This window comes from Lepidochelys olivacea, assembly GCF_965140295.1.
Source record: "Lepidochelys olivacea isolate rLepOli2 genome assembly, chromosome: 14".
NCBI classification, from domain to species: Eukaryota; Metazoa; Chordata; order Testudines; family Cheloniidae; genus Lepidochelys; species Lepidochelys olivacea.
Genome location: NC_140424.1, coordinates 43,135,416 through 43,150,756, shown reverse-complemented (window position 1 = coordinate 43,150,756; position 15,341 = coordinate 43,135,416). Strand labels below are relative to the sequence as shown.

At 48.4% G+C, this 15,341-nt stretch overlaps 1 pseudogene across 1 annotated transcript; it reads right to left on the bottom strand.

Moving 5' to 3' along the window:
* Positions 1 to 7,476: 7,476 nt before the first annotated feature.
* Positions 7,477 to 14,986, bottom strand: LOC311530757 (killer cell lectin-like receptor subfamily F member 1; annotated as a pseudogene). Its single transcript has 4 exons — positions 14,620 to 14,986; positions 10,653 to 10,807; positions 9,905 to 10,017; positions 7,477 to 7,600 (listed from the first exon to the last, which is right to left on the bottom strand). The product of its transcript is annotated as a killer cell lectin-like receptor subfamily F member 1 (transcript).
* Between the last annotated feature and the right edge of the window lie 355 nt (positions 14,987 to 15,341).

Genomic DNA, 15,341 nt, shown 5'->3' with positions numbered 1-15,341 from the left:
GCCCCTGTGACCACCCAGTCTGACCACCTGTATAACATCGGCCACACAGCATCCCTGAATTAATTCCTGTTGGAGCCAGAGCAGATCTGTTAGAAAACATCCACCTGATGTCGCTTGTCTTAGATTGTGGGGCCGGGACTGTCTTTTTGTTCTGTGTTTGTCCAGCGCCTAGCACAATGGGGTCCTGCTCCAGGCGGGGGGCTCCTAAGCACTGTGGTGATACAGATAGCTACTAATCATTATAATAATAAAATCTCCCAGCCCGCTGCCACTCCGGAAGCTCTAGCGCCGCCCTGTGCCCGTTTCATGTCACTGGGTCTAAATTACAGCCTATTTCCTGAGAGAGACAAAGTGGGCGGGGTCTATGAGGGTACGTCAACACGGCAACGAGACACCTGCGGCTAGCCCGGGCCAGCCGACTCGGGCTCGCGGGGCTCTTCCATTGCTGTGCAGACGCCTGGGCTTGGGCTGGAGTCTGGGTTCTAGGACCCTCTGTGGTGGGAGGGTCCCAGATGTCTACACAGCAATGAAACAGGCCCCAGCCCGAGTCGGCTGGTTTTTCTTTGCTGTGTAGACATACTCATAATGGACCCATTTTGGTTGGTGAAAGAGTCAAGTTCTCGGGGCCAGACCTGACCCAGACCTTAATAAGAGCTCTGTGAATCCTGAAAGCTTGTCTCTCTCACCAGCAGAAGTTGGTCCAATAAAAATAAAAACTCCTCGACCTTGTCTCTCATGTCCTGGGACCAACACGGCTATAACCCTGCAAACAGCATATATCTGATCTCTTTCCCCTCCCTTTTATCCCAGGTTCCGCCCTGTGCCTACACGGTATGCAACGCACGGAGCTGAGGTCCTCTTAATATACACAATTATCATATAAACCACCACGTCCCTCGTCCCTCGACTGCCCTGTGGTACTAAATCATTGGGCTGTCTCTCCAGGGCACGTTTCTCCTCGAGTTTAGATCCAAACAAACCTGTTTCATCACTACTTTTTTTCTTTAACAAAAAAACGGCTTTTGGAATCAAATGATATTTTTGCAAAAAAGGAGTTCAATTTCTATTGAAAGTTCTCAGCCCCGCCCTGGGCCCTGCCCCCACTCCTCCCCTGCCTCCAACCTCCCTGCCCCTATGCCTCCAGCATCAAGGGAACAGTTCCAGACCGAACAGGAAGCAGATGAAAGTCTCCAGAGAGCTTGGATGCACGGAGCAACCCACCGCCTCTCAGCTCTTCTAATTGGTCCAGGTTTGTTGTAGAAAGAAGACTTTTATACAAGGAAACTCTTTCTGGTGGACACCAGGAAGACTGGCATCCTCAGAGACAGTTGGTAGTTCCAACTAAGTACCAGGTCAAGCTCTTGAGCTTAGCCCATGATCATCCTAGTGGCCATGCTGGGGTGAACAGGACCAAAGACCGTTTGTGGAGGTCATTCCACTGGGAAGGAATGGGCAAGGATGTTTCTACCTACGTCCAGTCTTGTGAGGTACGCCAAAAAGTGGGAAAACCCCCAAGACCAGGTCAAAGCCCCTCTCCAGCCACTCCCCATCATTGAAGTTCAATTTCAGCGAGCAGCTGTGGATATTCTGGGTCCTTTTCCGAAAAAGACACCCAGAAGAAAGCAGTACACGCTGACTTTCATGGATTTTGCCACCCGATGGCCAGAAGCAGTAGCTCTAAGCAACACCAGGGCTAAAAGTGTGTGCCAGGCACTAGCAGACATTTTTGCCAGGGTAGGTTGGCCCTCTGACATCCTCACAGGTGCAGGAACTATGGAAAGCCTTTGGGAAGCTCATGGGGTAAATCACTTGGTTGCCACTCCTTACCACCATCAAACAAATGACATGGTGGAGAAGTTTAATGGAACTGTGGGAGCCATGATACGTAAATTCGTAAATGAGCACTCCAATGATTGGGACCTAGTGTTCCAGCAGTTGCTCTTTGCCTACAGAGCTGTACCACATCCCAGTTTAGGGTTTTCACCATTTGAACTTGTATATGGCCACGAGGTTAAGGGGCCATTACAGTTGGTGAAGCAGCAATGGGAGGGATTTACACCTTCTCCAGGAACTAACATTCTGGACTTTGTAACCAACCTACAAAACACCCTCCGAACCTCTCTAGCCCTTGCTAAAGAAAACCTACAGGATGCTCAAAAAGAGCAAAAAGCCTGGTATGATAAACATGCCAGAGAGCGTTCCTTCAAAGTAGGGGACCAGGTCATGGTCTTAAAGGCGCTCCAGGCCCATAAAATGGAAGCATCGTGGGAAGGGCCATTCACGGTCCAGGAGCGCCTGTGAGCCGTTAATTATCTCATAGCATTCCCCACCTCCAACCGAAAGCCTAAGGTGTACCATATGAATTCTCTAAAGCCCTTTTATTCCAGAGAATTAAAGGTTTGTCAGTTTACAGCCCAGGGAGGAGACGACGCTGAGTGGCCCGAAGGTGTCTACTACGAAGGGAAAAGTGCTGGTGGCGTGGAAGAGGCGAACCTCTCCATGACCCTTGGGCGTATACAGCGACAGCAGAGCCAGGAGCTGTGCACTAGCTACGTGCCGACGTTCTCAGCCACCCCAGGACTGACTGAATGGGCATACCACTCCATTGACACAGGTAATGCTCACCCAATTAAAGTCCAACCTTACCGGGTGTCTCCTCAAGCTAAAACTGCTATAGAACGGGAGATCCAGGATATGTTACAGATGGGGGTAATCCGCCCCTCTAGAAGAGCATGGGCATCTCCAGTGGTTCTAGTTCCCAAACCAGATGGGGAGATACGTTTTTGCGTGGACTACCGTAAGCTAAATGCTGTAACTCACCCAGACAACTATCCCATGCCACGCACAGATGAACTATTAGAGAAACTGGGACGGGCCCAGTTCATCTCTACCCTGGACTTAACCAAGGGGTACTGGCAGGTACCGCTAGATGAATCCGCCAAGGAAAAGTCAGCCTTCACCACACATGTCAGGCTGTATGAATTTAACGTTCTCCCTTTCGGGCTGCGGAATGCACCCGCCACCGTCCAAAGACTTGTAGATGGTCTCCTAGCGGGATTAGGAGAATATGCAGCCATAAGGAACGGGCCACCCACTGGCAAATGAAATAGTGTGACAAATACAGATAGGGTCCAGCGGAGGAACAATTGAGGATTACTCATCCATCTTCCTAGCTTCTAAAATAACTACAACAGCTCAGGAGAAGGAGCAGGGGTGAACTGCTGACCCCATTGAAATTTATGCGCATTTTCCCATTCAATTCAAGGAGGCCAGCATCTCACCCAGGGGTGTCATTGGAGATCGCCCAGCGCAGACCTCGGCTGAGCGTGCAGCAGCTGACAACAAAGCAAACAAGATGTTGGGGGTACATAAGGAACGCACTAGGTGAGAATACAGAAAATTCTCTGATGTCATTATATGAATCAAAGAGACACCCTGATGGGGAACACTGTGTGCAGTACGGGTCACCCATCTCCAAAAGGACGCTGCAGAACTAGAGGAGGTTCAGAGACTGGTGACAAGAATGATGGGAGGCCACGTGGGACTTTCGTGTGCCGAGATTGGAGCTGTTCTTGTCAGAGAATAAGGGGACGTGAACAAGGGGAGAAAAACAAAGACTGGGCCGGGGAAGGTAGATTGGGGTGCTGCTATTCAGTCCATCTCTTGATACAAGAACAATGGGGACGCTTAGCAAAATTGAAAAATCAGCAAATTTGAAACTGATGAAAGGACCTATGTTTTCCCACAACGCACAATTAGCCTGCGGAACTCACTGCTGCAAGATGTCATTGAAGCCAAGAGCTTGGCAGGATTGTTTTTAAAAATGGACTGGGTCATTAGCTCCTGTTGTTCATACAAGAGACCGTCCTGCCCGGCCCTTCAGCTCCCAGCCAGGGAGTGCTATTCCCCCTCCCCCGCAGCCTCAGCTCGCCGTGCTGCCCGCGCTGTGGGCGGCGGGGCTGCGAGCTCCTGCTGGGCAGTGGGGCTGCGAGAGTTGCCGGCCTGCCCCGGTGCGCTAGACTGCGTTGCGGCATGGCTGGCTCCGTCCGGGCGGTGCGGCTGTCAGTTCTGGTGCTCTGAGCCGCATGCTAAGGGGGCGGGGGGTGGGGTTGGATAAGGGGCAGCGGCGTCTGGGAGCGGGGTGGGGGAAGTCAGGGGGCAGTTAGATGGGGTGGAGGTTCTGTGGGTGGGGGGCGGTCAGGGAATGGGGAACAGGGGCAGTTGGATAGGCGTGGGAATCCCGGGGGGCCTGTCGGGGGTGGGAGTGTGGATAGGGGTCAGGGCAGCCAGGGGACAGGGAGCAGGAGGGGGTTGGACAGGGGGTGGGGTCCTGTGGGGGGCATTTAGGGGCAGAGGGTTCCGGGAGGGGGCAGTCAGGGGACAAGAAGCAGGGGAGTTTGGATGGGTGGAGGGTTCTCAGGCGGGCAGTCAGGGGGCGGGAAGTGGGAGGATGGGGATGGGGGCGGGGGCCAGGCTATTTGGGGAGGCACAGCCTTCCCTACCCGGCCCTCCATATGGATTTAGAACCCCGATGGGGCCTCAGGCCAAAAAGCTTGCCCACCCCTGCACTATATACTCGTTTGATTCCGAGGAGTAAGAAGTAGGTAACTAGCTTATTAGTATGCAAATGTTAGTTACTGTTCCTATCCTTTATCTATAGTCCTACTCGTGTCTTTGCCTCACTGTATATTCATTTGTATTTCCATTAGTTGCCTCTTTGAAATTAAATAAAATTTAATCCTGTTGTTCACAATGGACTGGGGAGTTGTGAATAAAGCAGATTTCACGGTCACACTGACTCCACTTTGACTGCCTCTGCACCTTTGTCATTATCGAAATTGGACTGAACCATTTTTTGCCTTTGCTTAGACTTCACCAGAAAAAATTCACCTTTAGGCAAGAGCTCAGATGTGACCGTTTTCAGCCCAAAAGGCACAAGGAAGAGTTCGGCAGGTGGTGAGCTAGAGGAGTCAGGGATATGCTCATGAACTCCGTCAACAAAAGTGAACTCTGCCCATTCCGCATGCCAGAATGAGAAGCCACTCCCAGGAGCTGGTGCACATGTTCAAAAGGTGACCATGCATGATCCTTGGACTCCCTGGGTTTAGATAAAATATATTTTTCTATAAACTTGTTTTAAGTGATTACAAGTAATGAGGCATAAAAGTCAGAATTGGTTACAAAGCAAATAAGATAAACCGCGTGCTAATACTTAACTCAACAAGCTAAATGAACTTAAAAGCAAAGCATTTCTCTCACCATAAACTTACAGCTGTCTGGCTGGATTGCTTCAGCCAGGACCTCCCACACAGTTCAGTGATGCTTCCTTTGTCTTTCAAACATTGTAGCTGCCATGAGTAGAGATGAGGGGAGAGAAGTAATTTGTGTTGTGTGTGTTCTCTATTTTTATACAATTCTCCCCTCTTTGAGGATTAGCTCCAGCTGGCATTCAGGCGACAGCCCGTCTGTTTACACAGGATGTCCAGCTGTTTCCGTTGCCAATATGTAAAGTTCTTGCTCACACCATTCTTCCTGCCAAAGAATGGCCGCTTAACTAGCTGATAGTCCATGACAGTTCATTTGATTATGCTGATGCCTGCCTGGGGCACCAGTGTGTCTTTGTCTCTGAAGAACAGGTCTGGGCCTGATTGTCTAACTCTGGAATATGTCACAGCAATGTAATACAGTAGAATCTTATAAATTTACAAACAATGATACTGCAAATATTTTACCTGGACAATAATGTTCAGCAGATTATGAGTTCTCAAATGATACCTCACAAAAATTATCATTAGCTGGTAAAAAGGATGAACAGTCTGTCCTACCCATTATTAAGCTGGCTGCACCAGATCAATAATCATCCTCTGACACTCTCAGCGTCCTGGAACAAAGCTGTATACTGTGGTCGTGGACATTCAGCGCTATGGACCTCCGCCATCTAAGTGTATTGTTGTTGTCAATGTCCCCCTGGAAAATCCACAGCCAAGCCAGCTTCCAGGTATTATTACGCATATTACTATATACCCAGATACCCCAGTAAAGATATGGGTCCCATTATGCCAGGTGCTGCCCAGCAGAGACAGTCCCTGCCCCAGCTGAGATCAGGGCCCCGTTGTGCTGTGCTGCACAGACACACAGAGACACAACCACAAGTCCCATCCTCCTTCTGCATACAGCACCCACATATGAGCTTTCTAATTCCCAAAAGGTTAACATGCTTTGAGCTGTAGATAACACAGAGCTGTGTTGCAATTTGACTATTTTCTCATTTAATGCTAGTTTATGGCATTACATTTGTGAGAGCAGTGAAATCTGGTGGCTATGCAAGGTACTACAATGTGTAAAATGCAGTAAAATAAGTCTTTTTATTTGCTAATTTGCTGCTTTGTGGTGTAAAGGGCTTGGCAGTTTTAATTTTTTCTTTTTTTTTTTTGCTTTGTCTTAAATAGATCAGTAATATCAATTTTTGTAATTTTTTTAAAAGTTTTATTTGGTCAATATTTTTGAAATATAAGTTGGTTTGTTTGCGGGAGTTTTTGGTCAAAAATGACCTTTTTCTCAACATCAATATTTTTCATTAAAAATAATTTCTTTTTAAAATTTTCCCCCTATTTTTAGCAAATTTTCCCTTGAGCATTTGTTGTTTATTGCTTTCCTTTTGCAAACAATTTTTTTTAAAAATGTGAAATAATTAAATAAAAATCCACCATGTGCCTAAACTGCCAAAAACATTAAAATAACCTTATTCTGAAAATGAAAGATTATAAAATGTTGATAATTTATTAAAAATGAGAAATGAAGAGAGGTGGTTAGAAATTACAAATGATTAAAAATTCACAAAAATATGAGAAACGCGTTGTGGTTAGCAACGTTCTGATTTTTTCTTTTTTTGTCAGAAAATGCCAACTCCTCGAAACTGAAACTGTTCAAGAGCCATTGTCAGCTTTCATGAAACACCTGATTTGAAAAACATTGGGTTAAAAAGGTTTCAAGGTTGTCAAGGAGATGCTGAAGGAAGGATAGTCCGAAAAGCAGGAGAAGACGCAGGAGAGCTGAGGAGATGGCAGAGAGACCAGATCCAGGAGAACAAGGATGTGAAAGTGTCCCTCCCACTGGGCTAGGTGGAGAACAAGGGAATTAAAGTACCGGGCGTGAGAGGCAGAAAGCAGAAGAGGTGAAGGAGGAAGGGGTGGAGCCAGGGAATCGATGATGGTGGAATGGGAGACAGTGGGAGGAAGAGGTGTGCTCTTGCTGGGCCAGAGTCAGTGGTGCAGTGTTCACGTCCATGAGATGCGCCTTTGGCCTTGGGCCTGCTTTGCACACGCATTTACCTGAGTTGAAGATACACATAGCTGGTTTGAGGATGCATGTACATGTCTCCACAGGCACATCCGGTCCTGGAAGTCTGGCCCGAAGACTGAAACCCAAGGCAGTGTACCGGTCTGTTACAGGAATGAGTGTCTCTAATGCCACTGTTTATAGCGGCATGGCTTCCTTCTGGCAAATCCATTTGAATTCAGCACTGCAGGTTTCAGAGTGAATCCGATTCCCTTTTATCACCCCGCAGCTGTTCACGTCAGCAGGACCCGTTACAGGGAACCTGTAAAACAGGAGAAAGGAAGTCAATGAGCCAAATTCAGACCCTCTGTAACTCTGCCGAAATCAATGGAATTGATTACATCAATCTGAGGCAAATTTGTCCTTCTGTGTGTAAGCAGTGTCAGGATGAGCTCCACCCTGACATCTGGTGGTGAGGTGTGGCAAGTTGTGGAAAAGAACTTCAGGGGCTGATCTCATTTGCATAGGCACACCCACCACGCCTAGAATGAGACCATAGCTAACCAAATGGTCACTTTGGCTGCTGTGGGATCCCCAGTGTCTCTGTTATTGGGGCAGGAAGAATAAATTGTTATTACCCTGATTATGGGAACTGTGCTTGGAACTGTACGTGGCCTTTTGTTATGATGGAGGGATTCACCATCAACTAAGTAGCACTCGCTAGGCAAGGGTCATGGGTTCCAAAACTGTGTGAATGGAGAGAGGCTGGGGACAAGTATTAATACTTGGTGGCATGGGCCCCCTGGTGAGGGCCTTACATGCTAATTGCACTTCCTCCTCTCTCCACTGTGGAATATCAGAGCTAATTTTGATTTCATTAGAAGTCTAGTTATAGGCTGCTGAGCTCACTTTGGGCTGAGAGTGCACCAGCACTGGTGCTCCCCTATTATAAGCTGAATTCACCTAAGAGCTGAAATCACTGAGTGTTGTGTTAAGTAGTGGGGGAGCCTGAAGATATATTGTGGAGCAGTTTGCGGGACGGCTGGTGAAGCAGTTCGACGCGGCGCAGTGTGTGGATGGCAGGAGCTGCTTGTGGGCCGTGGAGCTGAGTGAAGGAGTTCGTGGGGCGGCTGACGGAGCGGAGCGGAGAGCAGCTGAGTGAAGGAGTTCGTGGGGCGGCTGGCGGAGCGGAGCGCAGCTAAGCGAAGGAGTTTGTGGGGCGGCTGGCGGAGCGGAGCGCAGCTGAGCGAAGGAGTTTGTGGGGCGGCTGGCGGAGTGGAGCGCCGCTATGGAGCTATGGGGCGGTCAGCTTCAGATCACGTAAGGTGCCTCTTACCCCTGTCCCATTTCCACCCAGGTTGGGAGGTAAAGCTCCGCAGATAAACTTTCGAACTCTGGGGCTGCCCTGACCGGGGACAGAGACTTTTGGGGCATTGGACTTTTGGGACTTTGGGTGATTTGGGGTTGCTGGACTCAAGAACCAAAGGGAAAAGGGCATGCCCCCAATTTGCCTGGGGTGGGTTTTTTGCTCATGGGTTTTGTTATGAATCCTGTTGGTGGTGTTTCCCCAACATAATGCCACATTGTTTCTCTCTGTTATTAAAAGACTTTTGCTACACTCAGACTATGTGCTTGCGAGAGGGGAAGTATTGCCTCTTGGAGGTGCCCAGCGGGGGTGGTATATATTGGTCCCAGGTCACTGGGTGGGGGCTTGAGCCGGTTTGCATTGTGTTATTGGAATGGAACCCCTAGATATTGAACCCGGCCCTTGTTGCTGCCAACTCTGACGGGCAGAAGGGTTACATGTGCTTAGATTAAATAAAAGGAACCTAAAGTAGTGGAGTCTTCATTCTAAGCCAAAGGGCAGTTTGAATTCTTTCATGAGCTCTGTGTAATCCATGCTCGCCCGGGGTCTCTCTTTGTGCCTGTCTAGTGGCTACACCACAGACAGAGGCTTATGAGGCTGCTGCTAGAGCTAAGCAAATCATTGACTTTTTTTCAGTTTGGGAGCTGACCTGAAAAATAAAATAAAAATAAAAAATTTGTTTGGTTCAAACCAAAACTGATTTTTGCCCCCTAGGTTTTTCTTTCTGGAATGAAAAACTGAACAGGGAAAAAAAATCATTACGAGTTGAAAAACAACCCTCCATTAAATGAAACGAAGATAGATAGATATTATTCCTTGTTTTGTTTTGGGAACTTTTACATCTTTTCTTTTTAATACACATCGCTAAATTTTGAAACAAAGCATCATTTCGAAATGAAAAGTTGCAACACTGCATTTCAAACAGTCAAGCAAACCATTTAAACATTTTTTGAGGGGGGGGAATTGACAGCCAAAACTATTGGCTAATTTGTGTTGACTTCACAACTAGTTTCATTGCCCCGAAAAATACCTTATTTTTTCCAGTGAATTTACTGGTCACTGACAAACATTCACCATTGTAGTTGCTCGAGTCCCTATGCTCACAGAGTTGGCCCTGGTGCCGAAGCAATCTTGCAGTTTGGTTTGTTTAGATGCACGGCTACATGTGCTCAAGGCCTAGGAATAGCTAAACCAGAGGGTGCCATTACATATGCTTTTTTAAAAAATAAAATAAAATAGCAACCACTGGGCAACACTCACAGAGTTTGGTCTAACATGGAGCTGTCCACCCAGGTCCAGTTCTTCCCTGGAGATGTAACCCGGAGCCCGAGCCAGACATGATATAGACCCCGTGTGATGTTCTCTATGAACGCCTGGGGGGTGAAGACAAAGGGTGAGTGCAACCTGCTAGACTTCTAGGATTCTTTGCTTCAGCCAGCAAACTTGACAGTCTGTTCTCAAAACAGGCACTTAAGTATTTAGGCCCCATCTGCACTGGAAGTTCTTCTGCTGCTATGTCCCAGCATTTCTACCATCTGTGTAGCAGCACCGTGGGAGTGCTCATGTAAACGGGGCTCAGGGCTAGATGACGCAAGTGTCTCCGGGAATTAGGAGCAGAAGTAACCGTGACAGTCACGTGGCACCCCATTGACCGGGACTGATGCTCCTAACTCCCTTTTGAGCTTCTGAAAATCACACCCAGAGTGGTTAATATACCTCTCAACCTCCTGCCTTGCTGTTCCCCATGCTTGGATCCTGATGGGGAAGGAGCATCCATCAGCTTGAGACAGGAGGAGGAATAAGCGGAGGCAGGGGGACAGATGGGGTTGGGGCGCTCCCGGTTCTCCAATCCCCCCGTTGATGGGGAGCAAAGCATGTGGGAGCTACGCCGGCTGTAATGCTGCATTAGCATCCTCAGGAAGAAATCCCCTTCACCTCTGGCACATCTGGGACCATGTAACCAGTGACCCACTCCAGCAGAAGTCTAGCCCCCTCTGTTTTACTTTACCATCTCCTCCCCATCCTGGATCACTAGCTTTCGAGAGCTTTTCGCTGAGCAGTCAGCACGGCTCTCGTTCCAGGTTTTGCTGTCTTTGGAAAACCAGTAACACTTTCCCCTGTGCGACAGCCAGTCCATGGGGCAGAGTTTGCAGCTGGAGCCGTCTGGAGAGAGATGTGGCGAGACAGAGCATTAATGATTGTTAGCCCCAGGGAACATGCTTACAACAGCTCAGAGAGGGTACAAATCCCACTGAGTTAGGCACTATCAGTGATCCCATCCAGAGACTTTCTCAATATTTAACAATGAGAGCTGGTCAGAACATTTTCCTCAAAACCCTTTTTCAGTACAAAAGCTGTTTCAACAAAATGTTCTCACGAAACCGTGTCAATTTCGAGACATATTCTCACAGAAAAAGAAGTTCCAGAAAAACAAGTTTTTTTTATTGTGGAAAATGTTCCGTTCCGAACATTTCAAAATTTCACTTTGAAGTTCATTTTATGGATTCTTATTTTTATACGATTGGTATAATTCTTTACATTGTTTCATGCCGTGTTATAATAAGTTGAAAGAGTCTGTGATTTAATTTTATAATTCCTTAAGGGCAGCTGCTACTTTGTGCTGATCAAAAACAATGTTGATAAACTGCAGAGGGTTCAGAGAAGAGCCACGAGAATGATCTAAGGATTAGAAAATCTTTTGCACAGTGATAGACTCAAAGAGCTAGAGCTACTTAGCTTAACAAAGAGAAGGTTAAGGGGTGACTCGATCACAGTCTGTAATCATCTATGTGGGAAACAAATATTTCATAATAGACTACTAGCAGAGAAGTATAACGTGATCCAATGACTGGAAGTTGAAGCTAGACAAATTCAGATTAGAAATAAGGTGTAAATTTTTACCAGTGAAAGTAATTAACCATTGGAACCATTTACCAAGGGTCGTGGTGGATTCTCCATCACTGACAATTTTAAAATCAAGATGGGATCTTTTTCTGAAATATCTGCTCTAGGAATTATTTTAGGCAGTTCTCTGGCCTGTCATACGGGGGTCAGACTAGCTCAGGGGTTCTCAAACTTCATTGCACTGCGACCCTCTTCTGACAACAAATATTACTACACGACCTTAAGAGGGGGGACCGAAGCCTGAGCCCTTCCCAGCCTCACCGCCCTGGGAGGGGGACCAAAGCCAAAACCTGAGACCCATCACCCAGGGCTGAAATCCTCAGGCTTCAGCCCCGGGAGGTGGGGCTTGGGTTTGGGCTTTAGCCTTGGGCACCAGCAAATCTACCACCAGCCCTGGTAACTCCATTACAATGGGGTCGCGATCACTTCAGGGTTCTGACCTCCAGTTTGAGAACTGCTGGACTAGATGATAACAGTGGTCCCTTCTGGCCTTGGAATCTACGAATCTATGCTTGAAACATCTGATTGTCTTTTCTTTTCTAGATCAACCGGTCTCTGGTTTGCGTTGTAATGAAGTAGTCTGGCACTTTGTGTCAAACTCTTTTCATTGCGTGGCAAAGAGGAGACACTTTGATCTCACTGGCAAACTGTTTCACTGTTTAATTATGACACAAAGTGGAACAGTTTCAACAGGAGAGATTTCCCCTATAAGACTCAACAGCCCAGGGTTTGGGGCACTCAGCTGGGAGAGCTGGGTGCAATCCCCAGTTCCAGATCAGGCAGCATTCAAACCTGGGTTTCCCACCTCCTGGCAGAGGGCTGTAAGTGGGAGTAAGAGAGACGCGCTACCAGCCAAAATCCTGTAGCAACCCCAGCTGTCCTTTATGCTACACACCTACAGAGTTAAGTGGCAGCTGGGAGTGGGTGTTGAGGATCTCAGCAGTATCGAAATGTTGGATTTAGTCTCCTCGATGGCAGTTAATCATCTAAGTCCCTTTGTGGATCTAGCCCTAGGGTCCTCACTCAGCGTTACGCCCGTCACTATCGCTGCACCCTCGACCGTCACCCAGAACCACCCGGGCATTCCCAGCCCCAGGCATCAGCCACAACTAGCCTGACACGCTCAGCCTCAGCCATACCCGGCTGCCTCCGCGCTGCCCCTGATCTCCACTCCTCTCGCAGGCCGGAGCAAAACCCGAAGGACGCCCTCAGCCCCGACAAAGCAGATCCGCTTGGTTCCCAAACCAGGGGCAGTGTAACAGGCAGACGTGCTGCTCTGTTGTTACAAGAGAGCGTCTGAGGTCACTGCTCAGGTTTCTGTGTGAGGGTTGGGGGGAAGCCGGGATGCCTTGTGCTTTCTGGTAGCCGCTGGAGGTGGGAGTGAAGGCCTCAGAGACCACTGGAGTGTGTTTCTGACAGTGCTGTAGGCAACATGACTGTGCCTTTGGGTGGATGGATACTGGGTACCCTGATGAAATCTTTACGATCACTAAATACAGTCTTTCTTGGAATTCATTATACTAGTATCATAGAACAACCTGTCCTGCTCAATAGAGCTGGGGGGGGGGGGAATTTCAGTAAATAGTAAATTTGCCAAATTATGCATTTTTTTTGCACTCAGGCTGTTCACAATTTTGGATTGAATTCTTCCACCAATCGTTTTGGCCCCCTATGTTGTTTGTTTTCCGGAAAAAGACAAAATGGTTCATTTCAGCCATATCAAAATGTGTCATTTCGACCTCTCATTTTGAAACAGTATTTCAACTTCCAGTTTGGCTATTATAAAAATAAATACATTTTAAAAGGGCAAAATACCCCTGAAAAATGAAAAAAAAAAAAATTAGTATTAGGTTGACAAAATGAAGCTTTTTCATTTTTTTCCAATACATTGAAAATCTTCCAAAAAACTCAGTTTTGGTTTGAACCGTTGTTTATTTTTTCTCCCTCCTGCCCCCCTTAGCCCTTAGTTTTCTTGGTTCAGCCCCTGAAATGAAAAATCAATTATTCGCTCAGCAATCCTGCTCACCCTGAGAATTGCCCTAACTGACCCCTAGAGGTCACTGTGCCCCACAATCCCCACTGAGAGGCATCCGACCTGCCGTGCTAGGTGGCCAGCAAACATTGTCCAAGTTAGATCACAAAAGTATTTGCTTGTCTGTCCGTTGCCAGCACTTCCCACCTTCCCCGGTGCCTCCAGACAAGGAATTCAGGCACCCAGAGTCTGCCCTACCTCCAGCCACTGCTGGCACTGGGGAGACTTGGAAAGAAATTTCCTTCCTCTGAGCCTACTTGGATGGGGGAGGTCGGAAATGGCCGTGTCTCCTACCCCTGGCCAGTGCTTTCTCTGATGGCCTGGCCTCACTGGGGTCTGGTGCCAGATGCTAAAATCCATGCTTCCGCTCCACCTCCGGCCTCCCTCCCATTGCTGGGGAAGGGGAAAGATGCCCCGGGCTCATCTTCTCCTGGTCTGAGGTTGGCGGAAGGAGACTCTCTCTCAGCAGCACCACTTCTCACAGACTCATAGAAATGTCGGGCTGGACGGGACCTTGAGAGGTCATAAAGTCCAGTCTCCTGCGCTGAGCATGACCAAGTAAACCTAGATCATCCCTGGCAGGTGTTTGTCCAGCCTGATCTTAAACACCTCCAGTGACGGGGATTCCACAACCTCCCTAGGAAGCCTGTTCCAGAGCGTAACTCCCCTCAGAGTTAGAAAGTTTTTCCTAATATCTAACCTGAATCTCCCTTGCTGCCGATGAAGCCCATTGGGTCTCATCCTGCCTTCAGTGGCCACAGAGAACAATTGATCCCCGTCGTCTTTATAACAGCCCTTGACATATTTGTTATCCTTGGAGGAAAGATGGGAGAAGATCCCCTTCTTGCCTCCCCCATCCACAGTGCCCCCCCTCTGGCCTCACTGAGTGAGAGAAAATCTCCATGGCCCCCTGAGAACTGGGATGGGAGGAGGAAAGAGGCTAGCAGGCTGGCCTGCCTGTCGCCTGCCTCCTTCCAACAGGCCCCTCTCTACCTGCACGGTGGCCAAAGGGCTCAGAGCCACAGCGAGTCGCACTTACCTGCTGAGGGGCTCTGGGCTGAGTGACACAGACCCTGCTTCAGGCGAGACACCAAGTCCTCCAGGCTCCTGTTGCATTCTGTGCCAGGGGAGTTTCTCTGAGCGACATTGCTGCTCTCGGGGACCGATGAGACGGCGCCCATGTCCGTCTGCGGGGAGCGGCCCTGGAAAACTTCCAAGCAACAGCCAGGTGAGCGGTCGCTCCTGTTGCTGTTATGGCTGCAGGAGCTTGGGTTGTGCACTTTAATCGTCCCGGATGTACGAGCTCCCAGGGGCCCCTGGAGTCCCAGGGCTTTCCCGAGGTCCCTTGTGCTGCACAGCAGCTGCCCCTAAAGAGGGCTAATGGCCAGGGCACCCATGCAGACCATGCAGTCCTAGGTGAGCGGCTTGGACTATGGGGGTTTCCCCAGGGCTGAGGCAGGAACAAGGAACAGGGTGAGAGTGCAAGAGACAAAGAGGATATCTGCTTCTTGGTGACCGGCACTGGGGCTTCTGCCAGGGGGCATTGCGAGGGAGCAGTTTATGACCAGGAACCAAGATATCTATCTATCTATCCCCACGCACACCCTATCTATCTATCTATCTATCTATCTATCTATCTATCTATCTATCTATCTATCCCCACGCACACCCTTCCTATCTATCTATCTATCTATCTATCTATCTATCTATCTATCTATCTATCTATCTATCTATCCCCACGCACACCCTATCTATCTATCT